Genomic DNA, 18,076 nt, shown 5'->3' with positions numbered 1-18,076 from the left:
GTTAGCTTTCTCAGGGTTGACTGAAGCTTTCTCTCACATCACTATTGAGCTGGGAAGTGTCCCAACATCCTGATAAATTGCGAGTGACATTCTAATATTTGGGAAGTAAATCTCTAAACAATACTTCACTATATTTGTCTCTAAACTTTTCTCAAAGACCCATCCGTCATAGAAGACTGAGGTATTGCAATTGTGTTGTCTCTGATCAGCACACCCGAACTTTAAGAGTACTTTTCCAGTATATGCACTATATAGCTATATTTGAGAGCCCCTATTAACTTCTATCAATTTATAGTGTACAAAAAACCAGGCGCTTACCTCGAATTAGAAACAAAAGTATGCTTACAATAAAGCGGTCAATTCAACAATAGCTCTCTTGCAAATGCTTTGAGCAAACAGTAGGATCCCTTCTGCTTCAACCCCAGGAAAGGGTTAATCCAGAGCCCTTATAGAAACATGGGAACAAACAAGCAATGGGGGAGCATGGGATTAGAAAGACATATACAATAACGATGAATATTGACAATAGTTCCAATGGTGGGGGGCAGGTTGTAAATATTATAATAATACTTACACGGCCATGTGTAAGCAACCACAATTAGTGATAACTTCCTTGAGGGCGAGCTTTGCCTCTCCCAGCTACATATAGATGTATGTTGATAGGGTTAAAGGGAAAAATAATATATAATATATATAAGGCTATACTCACACGGCCCAGTGTGAGCAGATATAGAAATTGGTTACTTTGGGGTTAAATTTAACCCATCCACATCTATTTGCCACGCAATGGGAGTTTTCTTCAGTGTTCAGGGCAGCACGAAGAACAGTGCTTGATCCCAGGCTCTCCCCCCAAGTCAGCCAGGCTCAGCGTCAGCCAGGCTCTCCCCCCAAGTGTTGTGATGCGTGGGGGGGGGGGGGGGGGGTTGGGTGATGAGAAAAACGAGTGAGGCACAGTTCCAGTTAAGTGATCACATAAAATCGCATTTATTAATTAAATAAAACAGCAACGGGACTCACATACATATAGGATGGACCCCTGGCCTCCTCACGCAGTCCAGGATCGAGTTTGAGCAGCTTTATGCGCCCTTCCCGCGTCCGGGATGCAGGAAGAAAAAACTGTTCTGCTGGGCTGCAAACGCTGCTCCACGATCTGTCTACGGAAGCCTCCTTAGGTCAAATTCAGCTGGTTATTTAGAGCAACGCGTTTCGCCGACGCATCGGCTTCCTCAGGCTCAAATAATGACGTGGCAGGGGTCTGCTGGCTTTTTATAGACCCTCTAGATGATTAAAATATTGATTGAAGCTGGTTTGTTGTTTCAAATTCTTTTAAGAGTTGAATTCAGCTTAGTTATGTTGTTTTTAATGGCATGGTGTTTCATATATATGAAATATTTTTTGTGTATATATTTTAACACATATACATGCCTCTAACTACTTATACTACTAATTGGAACCTCAAAATCTATATGGGTTCCATTATCAATATTGGGATCATTAATCATGTATCCTTTAAGGTAGGAATTAATACATAAACTATGACCCTATAAGGGTAAGGATTTAGACAGTGTTTACTTTTTTTGTTTCAAATTTTTTTATTAGGCATTTATAACATTTACAGCTTTTTGAATATTTGTCAACATTTTGGCCTAATACAAGTTTTCTAACTTTTATCTGAGGTGGGGGAGAAAGTCCCAACGTTCCCCTGACCCTCAGGGGTCTGTCGGGGTAGCGCGGGTTAAGAAACAGAAAAGGGGAGAGAGAGTGATAGAGGGGGGGGGGGGGTAGGGGGTGAGGGGGGTTGAGATAGGGGGGGGGGATTTGGCTCCCTGTTCTTTGGCTGCCTTAGTTTGGGTCTTTATTTATCATTACTATGGGGCATTTCGGCGTTGAGGGAGCATATTCATTAGCCATGAGTCCCAGGTATTGTTGAAAGAGGTGGTGGACCTTTTCAGGAAGGCTGATAGTCTTTCCATTTCCATCACCTCTTGCACCCTTTTTTTGACTGTCTGTTTGGAGGGGGGAGGCACCTTCCTCCAGGCGGCTGCCACCGCACATCTAGCCGCTGTGAGGATAAAGGAGACTAATTTGCCTGTTGGTCGATCCAGCGCTTCTATGGGTCTGGCCAGCAGGTAGGTCAGCGGGTCAATGGGTATTGTGAGGTCTGTGACCTCTTTTATTAATTTTTGTATAGTTTCCCAGTACTTCTGAATTTCCGGACAGGAAAACCACCAGATGTGGGCCATGTCCCCCTTTTGACCGCAGCCTCTCCAGCATAGATCGGAAGCCAGAGGGTAGATTTGATTTATTCGAACTGGGGTAAGACACCAGCGAAACAGTATTTTGTATATGTTTTCTTTGATTGTGGTACAGATTGAAGTTCCTGAGGCATTTTCCCAAATACTTTCCCAGTCCTCTCGGTCTACAGTATATCTATTTCCAATTCTGCTGCCCAATGCAGCATATAGTCATGCGTAGGAGGATCCATAACTCTCTCCATTTCTGAGCAAATTTGCGATATAACACCTTTCTTATGGGCAGTCTCACGACAGAGCCGCTCGAAGCTAGTGAGAGGGGGAAATTCCAACGTTGGGGTTAAAGTTTGCATAAAATGCCGAATTTGTAGGTATTTGAACACATTCAGCCCTACTATTTCATATTTGGATCGTAGGTTTTGGAAGCTCAGGAACTTCCCGAAGCTCAAGAGGTCAGCAATCGCACTGATGTTTTTGGTTTTGAATTCGTCAAATTGTCTGGGCTCACAGCCAGGTGGGAATTTTGGGTTTTTGTGAATTGGTGTAAGTTGAGAGTGAGGTGTTGTGAGCTTAAATTTGAATTTGCATTTCGTCCAGGTCTCCCATGTGTGTCTCATCGGGCCTAATTTGAATTTGTTATTCTGCATGTCCTCCTTGCTTAGGGACCAAAGGCAAGCCGGCAGCGAAGGCGTCCCGGCATATTGAGTTTCTATGTCTAGCCAGCAATATTGGTTTGGGTTGGCATTCCAGACTACTACCTGTCTCAGTTGTGCAGCCAGGTAGTATCTTGTGATGTCTGGAACTCCCATTCCTCCTCTCCCCCTTGAGGCCAAGAGAACTGTTCTAGAGACTCTTGGTTTTTTTCCTTGCCAAATAAAGTGGAAGATTAGTTTTTGGATATTTTTCAATTCTGAGCCAGGGATGTGGACCAGGAGAGTCTGGAAGTAGTAAAGTAATCTAGGGAGTATATTCATTTTAATCGAGATCATTCTCCCGATCCATGATATCTGATATTCTCCCCATTTTTCTAGATCTTGTTTGATTTTTTGGAATAGGGTCGGATAGTTATGTTGGTATAAAGATTGGTAGGTCCTCGATATCTTAACTCCCAAGTATTTGATACAAGAGGAGCTCCAACGATAATTAAAGTTTAGTTTGAGGAGTTTCACCTCTGGCTCTGGCAGGCTTAAGTTCAGGGCTTCTGATTTATCGCTATTTATTTTATATCCTGAGATTTTTCCGAAATCCCGGAGTTCTTTTTGAAGGTTGGGTAGGGAGATTTGGGGTTTTGACAGAGTTAGGATGACATCATCTGCGAATAGGGATATTTTATGCTGCCTTTGACTGATTTCTATTCCTTGGATGTCTGTATTGAGCCGAATTGCCGATGCTAGTGGTTCGATCGTTAGCGCAAAGAGGAGAGGAGATAGAGGGCATCCCTGTCGAGTTCCATTTGTGATCTCGAATCTCTGGTTATTGCCCCCTGGTAGTTTAACTGTAGCTGACGGGTTTTGATATAGTCTACGGACCCCCTCTAAGTATGCGTCTTTAAAGCCAAATTTGCGCATAGTCTGGTCCAGGAATTGCCAGTTTATTCTATCGAACGCCTTCTCTGCGTCTAGGCTTAACAGGAGTGCTTTGGTGCCTGTGAGGTGAACATGGTCAATAATATTAATTATCTTCCGAGTATTGTCTGAAGCTTGCCTGCCCGCGACAAATCCTACCTGATCAATGTTTATTAGTCTCGGTAAGATAGGGTTTAGTCTATTTGCAAGTATCTTGCTATATAATTTGAGATCACTGTTGAGGAGGGAGATTGGACGGTAGCTTCCACATTGCATCGGGTCTCTGCCATCTTTATGTATAATAGCTAAGTTGGCCATAGACATTGTTGGCGGGATTTGGTTCCCTTCCATGAAATAATTAAATGTTTTTAGGAGATGCGTGGATAGAATAGGCAAGAATCTCTTATAATAGACATTGGTGAAACCGTCGGGGCCAGGAGACATAGTGATTTTTAGTGAATTGACCGCCTTTTCCAGTTCCTCTTTTGAGATCTCAGCATTGAGGACTGTGTTTTCCTCCTCCGTTAATGTGGGGAGTTGGCATTTGTTTAAATATCGCGTTATCAATTCTGATGCTATTGGTTCAGGTCGGCCGTTTTTAGATCTTAAGTTATATAGTTCTGTATAGTATTTTGTGAATTCCATAGCAATTTTGCTGTCACTATATTGTATCTCGCCAGATCTACTCTTGATCGCCGTTATTTGGGATCTCTTTTGTACCCCTCTTAATTTGCTGGCCAGGAGTCTGTCGGCCTTGTTACCCTTGTCATAGTATTGTTGATTGGTCCATTTGAGGGCCTTTTCAACGTCCTCCAGCTTGGTTTGTCTAAGTTTTGCTCTGGCTGTTAACAATGTTTTGTATATCTTTTTGGAGGGGTTAGCCTTGTGGGCTTGTTCTATTGTTTTTATGCTTTCTGTGAGCTCTTTGATTCGTTTTTGGCGGGCTTTTTTCCTGTGGGATGCGATGGAGATAATTTTCCCTCTGATGGCTGCCTTATGGGCTTCCCACAGGATTGCTGGAGAGGAGACTGTTCCTGTGTTGAAATAGAAATAGTCTTTAAGTGAGGATCTGATATCTCTTTCTATCACAGGATGATTTAACAGTGAATCATTTAGTCTCCAGGAGTAACTTGTTGTTTTCTCAAAAGGGATTGACAGTGTCAAGGTAATCGGGGCGTGGTCGGACCAAGTGATTGAGCCAATGTCTGATTCAATGGCTGCCGCCATCACATTTTTAGTGGTCAGGAAATGGTCTATTCGAGAGTAGGTCTGCTGAAGTGCTGAGTAGAATGTGTAGTCTCTCTGGCCCTGATGTTGGGTTCTCCAAACGTCCACCAGTGAAAACTCGCTCAGGATGCCCCTAAACCTTTTCCCCTTGATATGGAAGTGGGTTGTACGGGGGGGACCCATTGTGGTCGATCTGTCCTCGGTGGGGTTTAAAACCATGTTTAGGTCTCCCCCCACTATCATCGATGACAGATATCCCGGGTCTACGCCTTCGAGAACTGTTTGTAAAAATTCTGTTTGATTCTCGTTTGGGGCGTATACGTTGATCAGAGCGATTGCTGAGCCCGCTAGGGAGCCATATACCACTAGGAATCTACCCTCTGGATCTGCTGTTGTTTTGACATGATTAAATGGAGTGCCTTGTCTGATTAGGACAGCTACACCCCTCTTCTTACTACTAAATGATGCAAAAAAGCATGTTGGGAACATTTTTTTGAATAAATTTGGGGGGTCTTGTGATGTGAAGTGGGTCTCCTGTAAGAATATGATGTCTCCCCCTGACTTTTTCATATCATGGAGGGCTAGCCTCCGCTTCCTATTATTGTGTAGTCCTTTGACATTTAGTGAGCGGATCTTTATTGGTGCAGTAGATGTCATTGTGGGTTTCTTGTGGGGGGGGATCTTGGGATCTCGCCGTTCCCATTCGGGGAGATCTTGCTTTTATTTTCTGGGTATCTGCAGTGGTTCTGTCTGTGTGTTTCGCAGGGGGCGGGTGTGTTCTGCCTGTTTGTATTCTGGTGGCTGTCTGTGGGTTGCCAAGGGGGGAGGGTAGGATGGGGGAGGAGGGGGGGTAAAGATCTGCTGGGACAGGACCAGCAGATAGAGAGAAGATAGGATTAGGTCCTTGTGTGGGCCTAATGCGGTGTTGCCAGGTTCTTGAGCAACCGGCATTTTGGGCAAACATGCCCTTCTGGGGTGGGTCCGGTGCCAATGACCGGTGTGCAGTCAAGGGGTCCAGACCCTGGGTTGCTAATGTTGTGCGCCGTTTCCCTCCTTTGGTTTGGTTCTAGTGTGTGCCGTGTTATGTTCGTAAGGGGTGGGGGGGTTGTGGGGGTGGGTGTAGGAGTGGTGGGGGGGGGGAGGTGGACGTGGGGCAGGGGGGGGGGGAGGAGAGAAGGGAGACCGTGAGGGGAGGGGGGGGGGTTTAATGGGCTATAGTCTAGGTTGCTGGTTGGTATGTTGTGTGTGACAGTTGCGTGGTCTGGGCCTTTTTATTTGTTTGTTTGTTTTTCAGCTGATCGTCTAGTACCCGGTCAAATTCGGGGTGATATGGGGGGGGGGGGGGGTTCTTGTTCAGAGCAGAGAGGAGAGAAGGGGGTAGAAACAGGAGGGGATCTCAAATACATTTCCTATGTCAACCCTTATCACTCTAAAGTTGCATACATTGCATTTGTACGTTCTTCTGCATTTTGTTGTTTTCTTTTGCTAGTATCACAAGTTAGAGGGGACTTTGGTCTTGGTGATGGGGGGGTAGGGAAGGAGGGAAGGTGGGGGGGGAAAGGTCGGAGGGGGGAGGAGGGGGGGGAGAGAGGGGAGAGGGGGGGGGAGGGGGGGAGAGGGGGAGGGAGGGGGTGAGGGGGGGGTGAGGGGGGGGTGAGGGGGGGAAGGGGGGAGGAGGGGGGATGGGGAGGGAGGGGGGGTGAGGGGGGAGGGGGTGAGGGGGAGGGAGGGGGGAGGGGGGATGGGGGGAGGGAGTGAGGGGGTGAGGGGGGGTGAGGGGGGTGAGGGGGAGGGAGGGGGGGAGGGGGAGGGAGGGGGAGGGGGGAGGGGGGGATGGGGGGGAGGGAGGGGGGGAGGGGGGGTGAGGGGGAGGGAAGGGGGAGGGGGAGGGAGGGGGGGAGAGGGGGAGGGGGGAGGGGTGGTGGAGGGGTGGGGGAGGGAGGGGAGGGGGTGGAGGTGGGGAGTACAATGGGAGGGGGAAGGGGGACAACTCATCTTAGTGTTGCAATACATTTTTATAGTTGTAACTTCTAACATCCCTTCAGTATTGGTCATAATAACCTTTGTGGAGCATTTTTATGGAAGTATGGATCTGTTAGTTGCAGCTTTGGCTCTGAGTAGGCTCATATGGGTTCATGTTTTGACACTTCTTAGCTCGTTGTGACTGTCTTTCTGTGACCCTTGATTTGCTCATCAACACTTAACCGTTTCATTCCAGGAGGGGGGGGGAGGAGGATGGTGGATGGGGGGGAGGGAGGAGAGGAGGGGGGAGGAGGGGGGGGAGGGAAGGAAGGGGGGGATGGGGGGTAGGGGGGATAGGGGGGAGGGGGACGTACAGGGAGAGGGGGGAGGGGGTACATCATAACATATCTTTGTAATACATTTTTATATTAACATTTTCACAGATCTCTGTAAAGGTTTTCAGCATAGCTTTTGTGGAGCATTCTTATGGGGACATGGACCAATTGCTTGCAACCTTGATTCTGAGTGAGCTTGTAGGGGTTCATATTACGCCGCTTTTTTGGCTCGTTATAGCCGTTTTTCTGTGATCGTTAACGCGATCATCAGGCCTTACCCGCTTTGTGTTCAGAGGGGGGGGAGGGGGAGGGGTGTGTGTGTGGGGGGGGAGGGGGGTGAGGGGGGTTTATGGGGAGGGAGGGGGCTATAGGGTGTCGGGTGAGGGGGGAGGGGGGGGGAGTAAGCCTCCAGGGTTGGGGGGGTAAGTAGAGTGGGGGAGGGGGGAGGGGGATTTTTCTTTCCGTAATATAATTTAGGTTGTCACATCTTTTGGGGATTATCTGTGGCGTTAGATCTATGTGGGTTCCTATATACTTAAGCTTATGATTGTTTCTAGGCTTGTCCTCGTGACTCAATTGCCTTGGCCGCGGTAGCCGGGGTGTCTAGTGTCCCCGGAGGGGGGGGGAGGGACAGGTGGGGGAATCAGGGGGGGGGGGTTTGGGGGGGATACCCAGAGGGAAGGATTGGGGGGGGGGGTGGGGAGGTATATATAGAATATGTTAATAAACAGTATAATGAACGATTCTCAACTTTTTACAATGTTCCCAGTCTGTATATATATCTGCCTATGAGTCAGATTTGGCGAGTCTGCACTTTGCGCTGTGTCTGCGCCTAGTGTCCTGACCCAGGCGGATAAGCGGCCTGCGGGTCTTCTCGCTTTGTGTGGGCAAAAGTAGTCACTGTTACCGGAGGCCCCTGCTCTCTGCCCGGGGGAGGGGGGGATGTAGTGGAGAGTGGGACGTGAAGGGAGGGTCTGCGTGTCGGACCTCCAGGTTCCGCCAGCACCGCTCCTCTCGTGGAATACCTGACCTCTCTCCTCCCGGCCCGGGCAGTGCGGGCCCGTGTGGATGGTAAGGAAAAAGAAATGTGCACATCCGCCCCAGCGGGGACCGACTCCTGCGCCCCTTCTCCGTTCATAGATTCATCTGCGGTTGCGGTTCGTCTCCTCCGGTATCGATGCCCGCTGCTTTGTCCGGTTTCGTTGTTGAGCTGCGGTTGTTGGCTGCCTCCTCCTGGGATTGCGTGGTTTCGGCCATTTTAAGCTCAAGGGCCGTGGTGCGCTCCGTTAGGCCCGTTATATCCTGTTTAAGTTCTTTTACTGCGGCCCGCAGGTCGTCCTGCAGTGAGGAGTGGAGCTTATTTAGCATTGTGGAGATCATCTCTTGCATAAATGCTCTTGTGAGTTCTTCCTCCGGCGGTGATGGGGTAGCCATATTGCTCCGTTCGGTTGCTCCCTGCTTGGGCCCACGTGTGCACGCGGAGCCGGCGCCATCTTGTGATCTCAAAACAGCCTCCGAGCTCTTCTGGGAGGGGGAGAAGTATTTAGCGACTCCTGGGGTGGCTTGGGACTTCGATTTGCTCACCATTCTTGTTGCTAGGAGTATTAGGGGGATTTGTGGCAGCAATTGCAGATGTTTTTAGGGGGGAAAAAGCGCTTATTCTGCTATTTTTATATCAGGGTCTGTGGAGCTCCTCTTCTACACAGCCTCTCTCATCGGCGTCCTGGACACGCCCCCGACAGTGTTTACTTTTAATGTCTCCTTTTGTGCTTGCATATATAAATAATACAAAACAGTCTTTATACAAATATCCATAAAATCATTAAATAGCCTTTGCCACAAAATACTCCGTTAACTCTTTGATCATTGGTTGATGGTCCTATGAGGTTACCAACTGGCATTAATATCATGTATACCCCCTAAGCATTTAGCATTAAATTAGCTTGGGCAAAGAAGGGTTTTAAAAAAGGGCTTTTTAAAAAAAATCATGCTCAATTCCTGATTCAAGGTCTACTGAAAAATAGCTAAAATTCAAATAATACAAACCTAACGTATAATCTAAAAATTCAAATTAATTACTCTCTAAAACATATTGATATGAATTCTGATAATTTGGACACATTTAAAATTACTATGTAGATACATTAAAACATAAATAATTACATAAATACATAAAAATGTTTTAAAATGTTTAAAAATACATAATAGTCGGAAAAAGGTCTGAAAAGAGGGAAAAGGACAAGCACAAATAAAAAGTTTGTTTAGGTACTTAATAGTGAGCAAAACTCTTCTTAAACAGTTGGACACATATGTGGCACTTATACAGAACGCCTTATACCTATAGAAAATCACAGTTGCCTTCTTATGTTTTTAGTTAAATGCTGCGATATCAAGGTCAACATTGAGACCGGCTGGGGACATAGATTTCAAACGATATATCCAAAACGTCTCTCTCTGTCGGAGACGTTTCAATCTATCTCCCCCTCTCCAATTCTCAGGAACCACCTCTAATCCTCTGTAGAGTAGTCCTGCTGAGGGGTCTCCCCCGTGATGTTGTGTAAAGTGAAGTGGCACACTATGTGTAGTCAGGCCCCTTCTTATATTGCCCAAGTGCTCCAGTATGCGGACTCTGAGACTTCTTGAGGTCCGGCCCACAAACTGCAGTCCACATGGGCACTGGAGTAAGTACACTACATGGTTTGTTCTACAACTAATTAGTTGTTTGGTCTTGAAAACCTCTTTAGTGACATTTGAACTAAAATGTATTTTGTCTGTCAGTGCATGTTTGCAGGCCTTGCACTGAAATCACTTAAAAAATCCTATTGGTTTCGGCAGCCAATTGGTAACCTTGGTTTCCGATTCTTTTCTATATACACTCGGTACCAGTCTACTTTTTATATTCTCTGCTTTTTTTTAAATTACACGGGGTGTTTTTGGCAAATAATCTTTTAGTACTGTGTCTTTGCACAGCACATGCCAGTGTTTCGTTAATTTTTTTTTGATCTTATGGGACTCATTATTATATTTGGTGACAAATGGTACAATGAAATCTGTTTTGTCCTTGTTTTGGCACCATCAATTGTTCTTTATTTAAATCTAAAGCTCTCAAGTGCGCTGCTTTAATTACGTCTTGTTTGTAGTGCCTTTCTCCGAATCTGGCTCCCAAGATTTCCGCTTGTTCTTTATACATTTCAACCTCCGTACAGTTCCGCCTTAATATATATATATATATACACAGATATATCGACGATGTGCTCATTGTCTGGCAGGGGAGTGAGGAAAGCCTCGGCCCCTTTTTGACGCATATTAATAACAATAGTGTCAACCTGAGTTTTACATCTGAGATAAACAAAGAAAGCATCAACTTCCTTGACTTAACCATTTATATTGAGAACAATATGGTTAAAACCAAGACTTATTTCAAGGAAGTTGATGCCAAGTATAGAAAGAGTGTCCAGTCCGCGCTCTTGCTCTTTAAGAAATTGGAATAGTAGTTCCTCTCTAATCTTTTGCAGCTCTTGATGTTGAAGGTGTCTTCCCCCACCTCCAATGTGGATCTCTGCGGAGAACTCCAACAGCGATACCCAGTTCCAAGAAAAAGAAAAACACAAAAGCGCACCAAGATTGAGATATACAGTGTATTATAGACAATTAAAATTAGTAATATACACTTACATGGATAAAAACTTTATTGATCCTGATCACGATCGTGACTTCTATGGTGAGGCAACAGTGGGGATGAAGGGGGATGATTTCCGTCTCTGCAAACAAGCCCCGCGCGCTGGGACTGTGTCTCTGGCTATGCTGCGTTTTCAGCTCCACACGGTTGTCAGCGTGATGGCCTGCGTGACGCGCATGCGCGGCGGATAAGGCACCCAATAGTAGTCCCGAAGATGCCTGCCCGTTTTCAGTCTTAGATCGTGATTTGTGGAAAAAAGCACTTGTGTGAAGACTGGCTGTTTGGGAAACAAGCCAGCAACACCCTTCGCGACGCGTTTCAAATACAAAAGTATTCTTCCTCAGCCGATATCAGGGGCACCTGTTTGGGGTCCTTTATATACCAGACTACATTTGTAATTGGTCAGTATCAATGAGCAGGCATCCAATCAGATGTTCTTAGAAAAGGGGGATGGATTAGAATCCCTGAACCTGCCCCTTAGTAATTAATATAGTATACAGATAAGTTTTACTAAATTATTGTGGTGGCACTTAGGATAATAAATAAATAATAAAAACGAAAGTGCAACTCACTAGTAGAGATATATAAAGTGAAACAAACAGGTAGCCCCTTCTACAAGTGCAACATTTAAAATATATTTGTTGATATATAAAAAACAGATAAAACATTGTGCTAAAACATACAAACATTACATGAAACAAATAATATTAAGGGATGGGAATAAAATCAATATAAGAAAAAAAGGGGGGGAAACAGAGTATAAAATTTAAATTTGGAAAGGAAAAAAGGAAAACAAGAAAAAAGAATTTTGAGGAAGAAAAGGGGGGGGGGGGGAAAGAAAAGAAAAACATAATGATTAAGAATAATTAAAAATACATATATCTCAATTTGGAAGGCTTTCTAAATTAATAGTTAATGATATAAGCAGACTGTAAAGCGAACATTACCAATTGTTAGATTACCGCAGGAAAGGGGTCAATTCTACATAGTCATTTAACCCCCCAGGATGTTTGGTTTGGAGTGTGTAGATCCAAAATTGCTCCCTTCTTGCGATATGTAGGTCCTTATCACCAGCTCTAATAGTTGTAGTAATGTGTTCTATACCCATACATTTTAAAGATGTTCATCAGTGTAGTACAACTGGGGTTAAATATATGGGTATAGAACACATTACTACAACTATTAGAGCTGGTGATAAGGACCTACATATCGCAAGAAGGGAGCAATTTTGGATCTACACACTCCAAACCAAACATCCTGGGGGGTTAAATGACTATGTAGAATTGACCCCTTTCCTGCGGTAATCTAACAATTGGTAATGTTCGCTTTACAGTCTGCTTATATCATAAACTATTAATTTAGAAAGCCTTCCAAATTGAGATATATGTATTTTTAATTATTCTTAATCATTATGTTTTTCTTTTCTTTTCCCCCCCCCCTTTTTCTTCCTCAAAATTCTTTTTTCCTGTTTTCCTTTTTTCCTTTCCAAATTTAAATTTTATACTCTGTTTCCCCCCCTTTTTTTCTTATATTGATTTTATTCCCATCCCTTAATATTATTTGTTTCATGTAATGTTTGTATGTTTTAGCACAATGTTTTATCTGTTTTTTATATATCAACAAATATATTTTAAATGTTGCACTTGTAGAAGGGGCTACCTGTTTGTTTCACTTTATATATCTCTACTAGTGAGTTGCACTTTCGTTTTTATTATTTATTTATTATCCTAAGTGCCACCACAATAATTTAGTAAAACTTATCTGTATACTATATTAATTACTAAGGGGCAGGTTCAGGGATTCTAATCCATCCCCCTTTTCTAAGAACATCTGATTGGATGCCTGCTCATTGATACTGACCAATTACAAATGTAGTCTGGTATATAAAGGATCCCAAACAGGTGCCCCTGATATCGCCTGAGGAAGAATACTTTTGTATTCGAAACGCGTCGCGAAGGGTGTTGCTGGCTTGTTTCCCATACAGCCAGTCTTCACACAAGTGCTTTTTTCCACAAATCACGATCTAAGACTGAAAACGGGCAGGCATCTTCGGGACTACTATTGGGGGCCTTATCCGCCGCGCATGCGCGTCACGCAGGCCATCACGCTGACAACCGTGTGGAGCTGAAAACGCAGCATAGCCAGAGACACAGTCCCAGCGCGCGGGGCTTGTTTGCAGAGACGGAAATCATCCCCCTTCATCCCCACTGTTGCCTCACCATAGAAGTCACGATCGTGATCAGGATCAATAAAGTTTTTATCCATGTAAGTGTATATTACTAATTTTAATTGTCTATAATACACTGTATATCTCAATCTTGGTGCGCTTTTGTGTTTTTCTTTTTCTTGAAGTTGATGCCAACAATTTTCTGCTTAATAATAGCTGCCATCATCATAGATGGTTAAATAACATACCGTTCGGGCAATTTAGACGAATAAGGCGGAACTGTACGGAGGTTGAAATGTATAAAGAACAAGCGGAAATCTTGGGAGCCAGATTCGGAGAAAGGCAGTACAAACAAGACGTAATTAAAGCAGCGCACTTGAGAGCTTTAGATTTAAATAAAGAACAATTGATGGTGCCAAAACAAAAAAAGGACAAAACAGATTTCATTGTACCATTTGTCACCAAATATAATAATGAGTCCCATAAGATCAAAAAAATTTTAACGAAACACTGGCATGTGCTGTGCAAAGACCCAGTACTAAAAGATTATTTGCCAAAAACACCCCGTGTCATTTTTAAAAAAGCAGAGAATATAAAAAGTAGACTGGTACCGAGTGTATATAGAAAAGAATCGGAAACCAAGGTTACCAATTGGCTGCCGAAACCAATAGGATTTTTTAAGTGTTTTGAGTGCAAGGCCTGCAAACATGCACTGACAGACAAAATACATTTTAGTTCAAATGTCACTAAAGAGGTTTTCAAGACCAAACAACTAATTAGTTGTAGAACAAACCATGTAGTGTACTTACTCCAGTGCCCATGTGGACTGCAGTATGTGGGCCGGACCTCAAGAAGTCTCAGAGTCCGCATACTGGAGCACTTGGGCAATATAAGAAGGGGCCTGACTACACATAGTGTGCCACTTCACTTTACACAACATCACGGGGGAGACCCCTCAGGACTACTCTACAGAGGATTAGAGGTGGTTCCTGAGAATTGGAGAGGGGGAGATAGATTGAAACGTCTCCGACAGAGAGAGACGTTTTGGATATATCGTTTGAAATCTATGTCCCCAGCCGGTCTCAATGTTGACCTTGATATCGCAGCATTTAACTAAAAACATAAGAAGGCAACTGTGATTTTCTATAGGTATAAGGCGTTCTGTATAAGTGCCACATATGTGTCCAACTATTTAAGAAGAGTTTTGCTCACTATTAAGTACCTAAACAAACTTTTTATTTGTGCTTGTCCTTTTCCCTCTTTTCAGACCTTTTTCCGACTATTATGTATTTTTAAACATTTTTAAACATTTTTATGTATTTATGTAATTATTTATGTTTTAATGTATCTACATAGTAATTTTAAGTGTGTCCAAATTATCAGAATTCATATCAATATGTTTTAGAGAGTAATTAATTTGAATTTTTAGATTATACGTTAGGTTTGTATTATTTGAATTTTAGCTATTTTTCAGTAGACCTTGAATCAGGAATTAAGCATGATTTTTAAAAAAAAGCCCTTTTTTAAAACCCTTCTTTGCCCAAGCTAATTTAATGCTAAATGCTTAGGGGGTATACATGATATTAATGCCAGTTGGTAACCTCATAGGACCATCAACCAATGATCAAAGAGTTAACAGAGTATTTTGTGGCAAAGGCTATTTAATGATTTTATGGATATTTGTATAAAGACTGTTTTGTATTATTTATATACGCAAGCACAAAAGGAGACATTAAAAGTAAACACTGTCTAAATCCTTACCCTTATAGGGTCATAGTTTATGTATTAATTCCTACCTTAAAGGATACATGATTAATGATACCAATATTGATAATGGAACCCATATAGATTTTGAGGTTCCAATTAGTAGTATAAGTAGTTAGAGGCACGTATATGTGTTAAAATATGTACACAAAAAATATTTCATATATATGAAACACCATGCCATTAAAAACAACATAACTAAGCTGAATTCAACTCTTAAAAGAATTTGAAACAACAAACCAGCTTCAATCAATATTTTAATCATCTAGAGGATCTATAAAAAGCCAGCAGACCCCTGCCACGTCATTATTTGAGCCTGAGGAAGCCGATGCGTCGGCGAAACGCGTTGCTCTAAACCACCAGCTGAATTTGACCTAAGGAGGCTTCCGTAGACAGATCGTGGAGCAGCGTTTGCAGCCCAGCAGAACAGTTTTTTCTTCCTGCATCCCGGACGCGGGAAGGGCGCATAAAGCTGCTCAAACTCGATCCTGGACTGCGTGAGGAGGCCAGGGGTCCATCCTATATGTATGTGAGTCCCGTTGCTGTTTTATTTAATTAATAAATGCGATTTTATGTGATCACTTAACTGGAACTGTGCCTCACTCGTTTTTCTCATCACCCAACCCCCCCCCCCACGCATCACAACACTTGGGGGGAGAGCCTGGCTGACGCCTGGGATCAAGCACTGATCTTCGTGCTGCCCTGAACACTGAAGAAAACCCCCATTGCGTGGCAAATAGATGTGGATGGGTTAAATTTAACCCCAAAGTAACCAATTTCTACATCTGCTCACACTGGGCCGTGTGAGTATAGCCTTATATATTATATATTATTTTTCCCTTTAACCCTATCAACATACATCTATATGTAGCTGGGAGAGGCAAAGCTCGCCCTCAAGGAAGTTATCACTAATTGTGGTTGCTTACACATGGCCGTGTAAGTATTATTATAATATTTACAACCTGCCCCCCACCATTGGAACTATTGTCAATATTCATCGTTATTGTATATGTCTTTCTAATCCCATGCTCCCCCATTGCTTGTTTGTTCTATCAATTTATCCCAGATGAAGTAGGTTTTCTCGTACGAAACATGTTGGATGCTGTTTTTCGAGCACGTTAATATCTGTATTATTTGCTTCCCTCCCCTCTGTGGCTTTTGTCAGCGGTTGGTCTCTATCTGTGCAGATTATTAAGGCGTTTTCCTGGACGTTTGTTGCTGTGCGCTTTTCACGGTGCTTGAGATGACGTCACTGGTGACCTCCCTCTGCTTTACAGCTGAGCTCCGCTACGCGCTAAACACAGGAGGAGTACTGTTTTATCCATGCTTATGGTATCCTCTCTATGGGACTCTTTAGTGTTATACCAGCACTACTATTGACAGTTTATCAGGCTATAGGCTAAGTGTTGAGCTGCGGCTCGCCTCACGGCTGCTACTGTGTACCAGCGAATCACCTGTGTGCTCACCCGCTGATTTAATGTTATATTGCTGCGGAATGTAGCGACTTTACTAGTTTAACACATGTATAACCCCTGACACAGGACCCACACACAGTAACCCCATACACAGTGTATAGGTAAAACAGTTTACTGTATGCAGATAAAGAACATAACAACAGTAACATCACCAACAATAGTGTCACCCCTGTAACACTAATAGTACAACTGCCCGTTCAACTCGCAGGGTCTTTACCCCACACCTTATTCTCCCCCAACACTGTGTACCCAGAGTCCCCCACCCAAGTGTGGAACAGCGCTGCCCACTAAGATGAGGTGTTAAGTTGGTGCACGTGTAGGGATGATGGAACCTGCCGGGTATGTCCGCAACCGAGCGCGCAGATGCTTGGCTTGGAAATTATCCCTTGATCCAGACGGATGAACCTGCGTTGTGATCCGCCTCAGCAATGGGTAGTTCCCGCCTGGAGTGATCCACCATTAGAATGTCTCTGCCTCTGATGTTACAGAGGCTAATTCACCAACACAGCAGTGGCCAGGAATTCCAAGCTTCCTGGCTGTGACCCTCACTGAAGCTGGCTCTACAGAACCCTGTAGCAGCCACAAGCTGAGGTTGAGTAGGGCCTAGCTAGGGCCTAGCTAGGGCCTAAGGGGAGACTTCTGGCCTAGTGCAGAGGCAAGTTGCCTCCCTGCACATATACATCCTCCCCTCTCTGTGTCCCAGCTCCTACTGACACCCGTGCTCCACTGCGCAACAATGTATCCCCTTTGCAGCAGGAGAATCTGCAAGCCCTATTGGCTGTAATGCAGCAGGTGATATGGGTGAAAGAGCAGTCCCAAGAGGCTTCTGGGTAATGTAGTTCCTATTGGCGCCGGGTGCGCTATCTTTACTGCGCATGCGCAATCCTGTAATGGCTGCCGCTGTACTCAACTGTGCATGCGCGACTCTGAGCAGACCCTGAGATACGGAACACCACTTAGCCCATTCCACGATCGCTCTGCGCATGCGCGAACCTTGGTGCGCGCGCACACAAAACATGGCGGCACCCTGTGGAGGGAGCCTCCCACAAGCCCGTAGCCCTCCCCGCAACATCTCCCTGACACAGGATGTAAGGGATGGGGAACGGGAGACCGGAGCACCAGAGGGGACCTGGTTACACTCGATTTCTCAGCGGTGGCTACATACCATCTCCTGGATTCCCCTGACCATGATTTTATCCCCCACAGGCTGGAACCTGGACATCATTCACCCACGATGTAGCTGGAGAAGGAGATCAACCTATTGCTGTTTCAGTGGCTGACGACAATCTTTATCCGTGGGAGTTCGTGTTCGCTTGTGGTACCATGCTGGTTATTGCATGATATGCTTATATATGTTAATTATCTTGTATGTGAGATACTCACCTTCAGCATTATTTTATTTTACATACCACGCTATGAGTTTGGCGCTTTTCTTGTTTTTTCTATTCTAGTGCCATGAGATGCTGAGCTATCTTTTTTGATTAGCAGCCAACTCCCTAAATATTAATTTCCTGCACTCAGGTCATTTATTTATTTCATAGTGGTCGTTATTAGTTTTTGTTTTACACTGCTCACAATTTATTGTCATTATTCACAATCCTTGGTGCACAATTTATTCACTTTTGTACACGTTACCCTCTTTCTGCCAAA

The sequence above is a fragment of the Ascaphus truei genome, chromosome 5 (genome assembly GCF_040206685.1).
Source record: "Ascaphus truei isolate aAscTru1 chromosome 5, aAscTru1.hap1, whole genome shotgun sequence".
Lineage (NCBI taxonomy): Eukaryota > Metazoa > Chordata > Amphibia > Anura > Ascaphidae > Ascaphus > Ascaphus truei.
Note: the sequence above shows the minus strand (reverse complement) of the source record.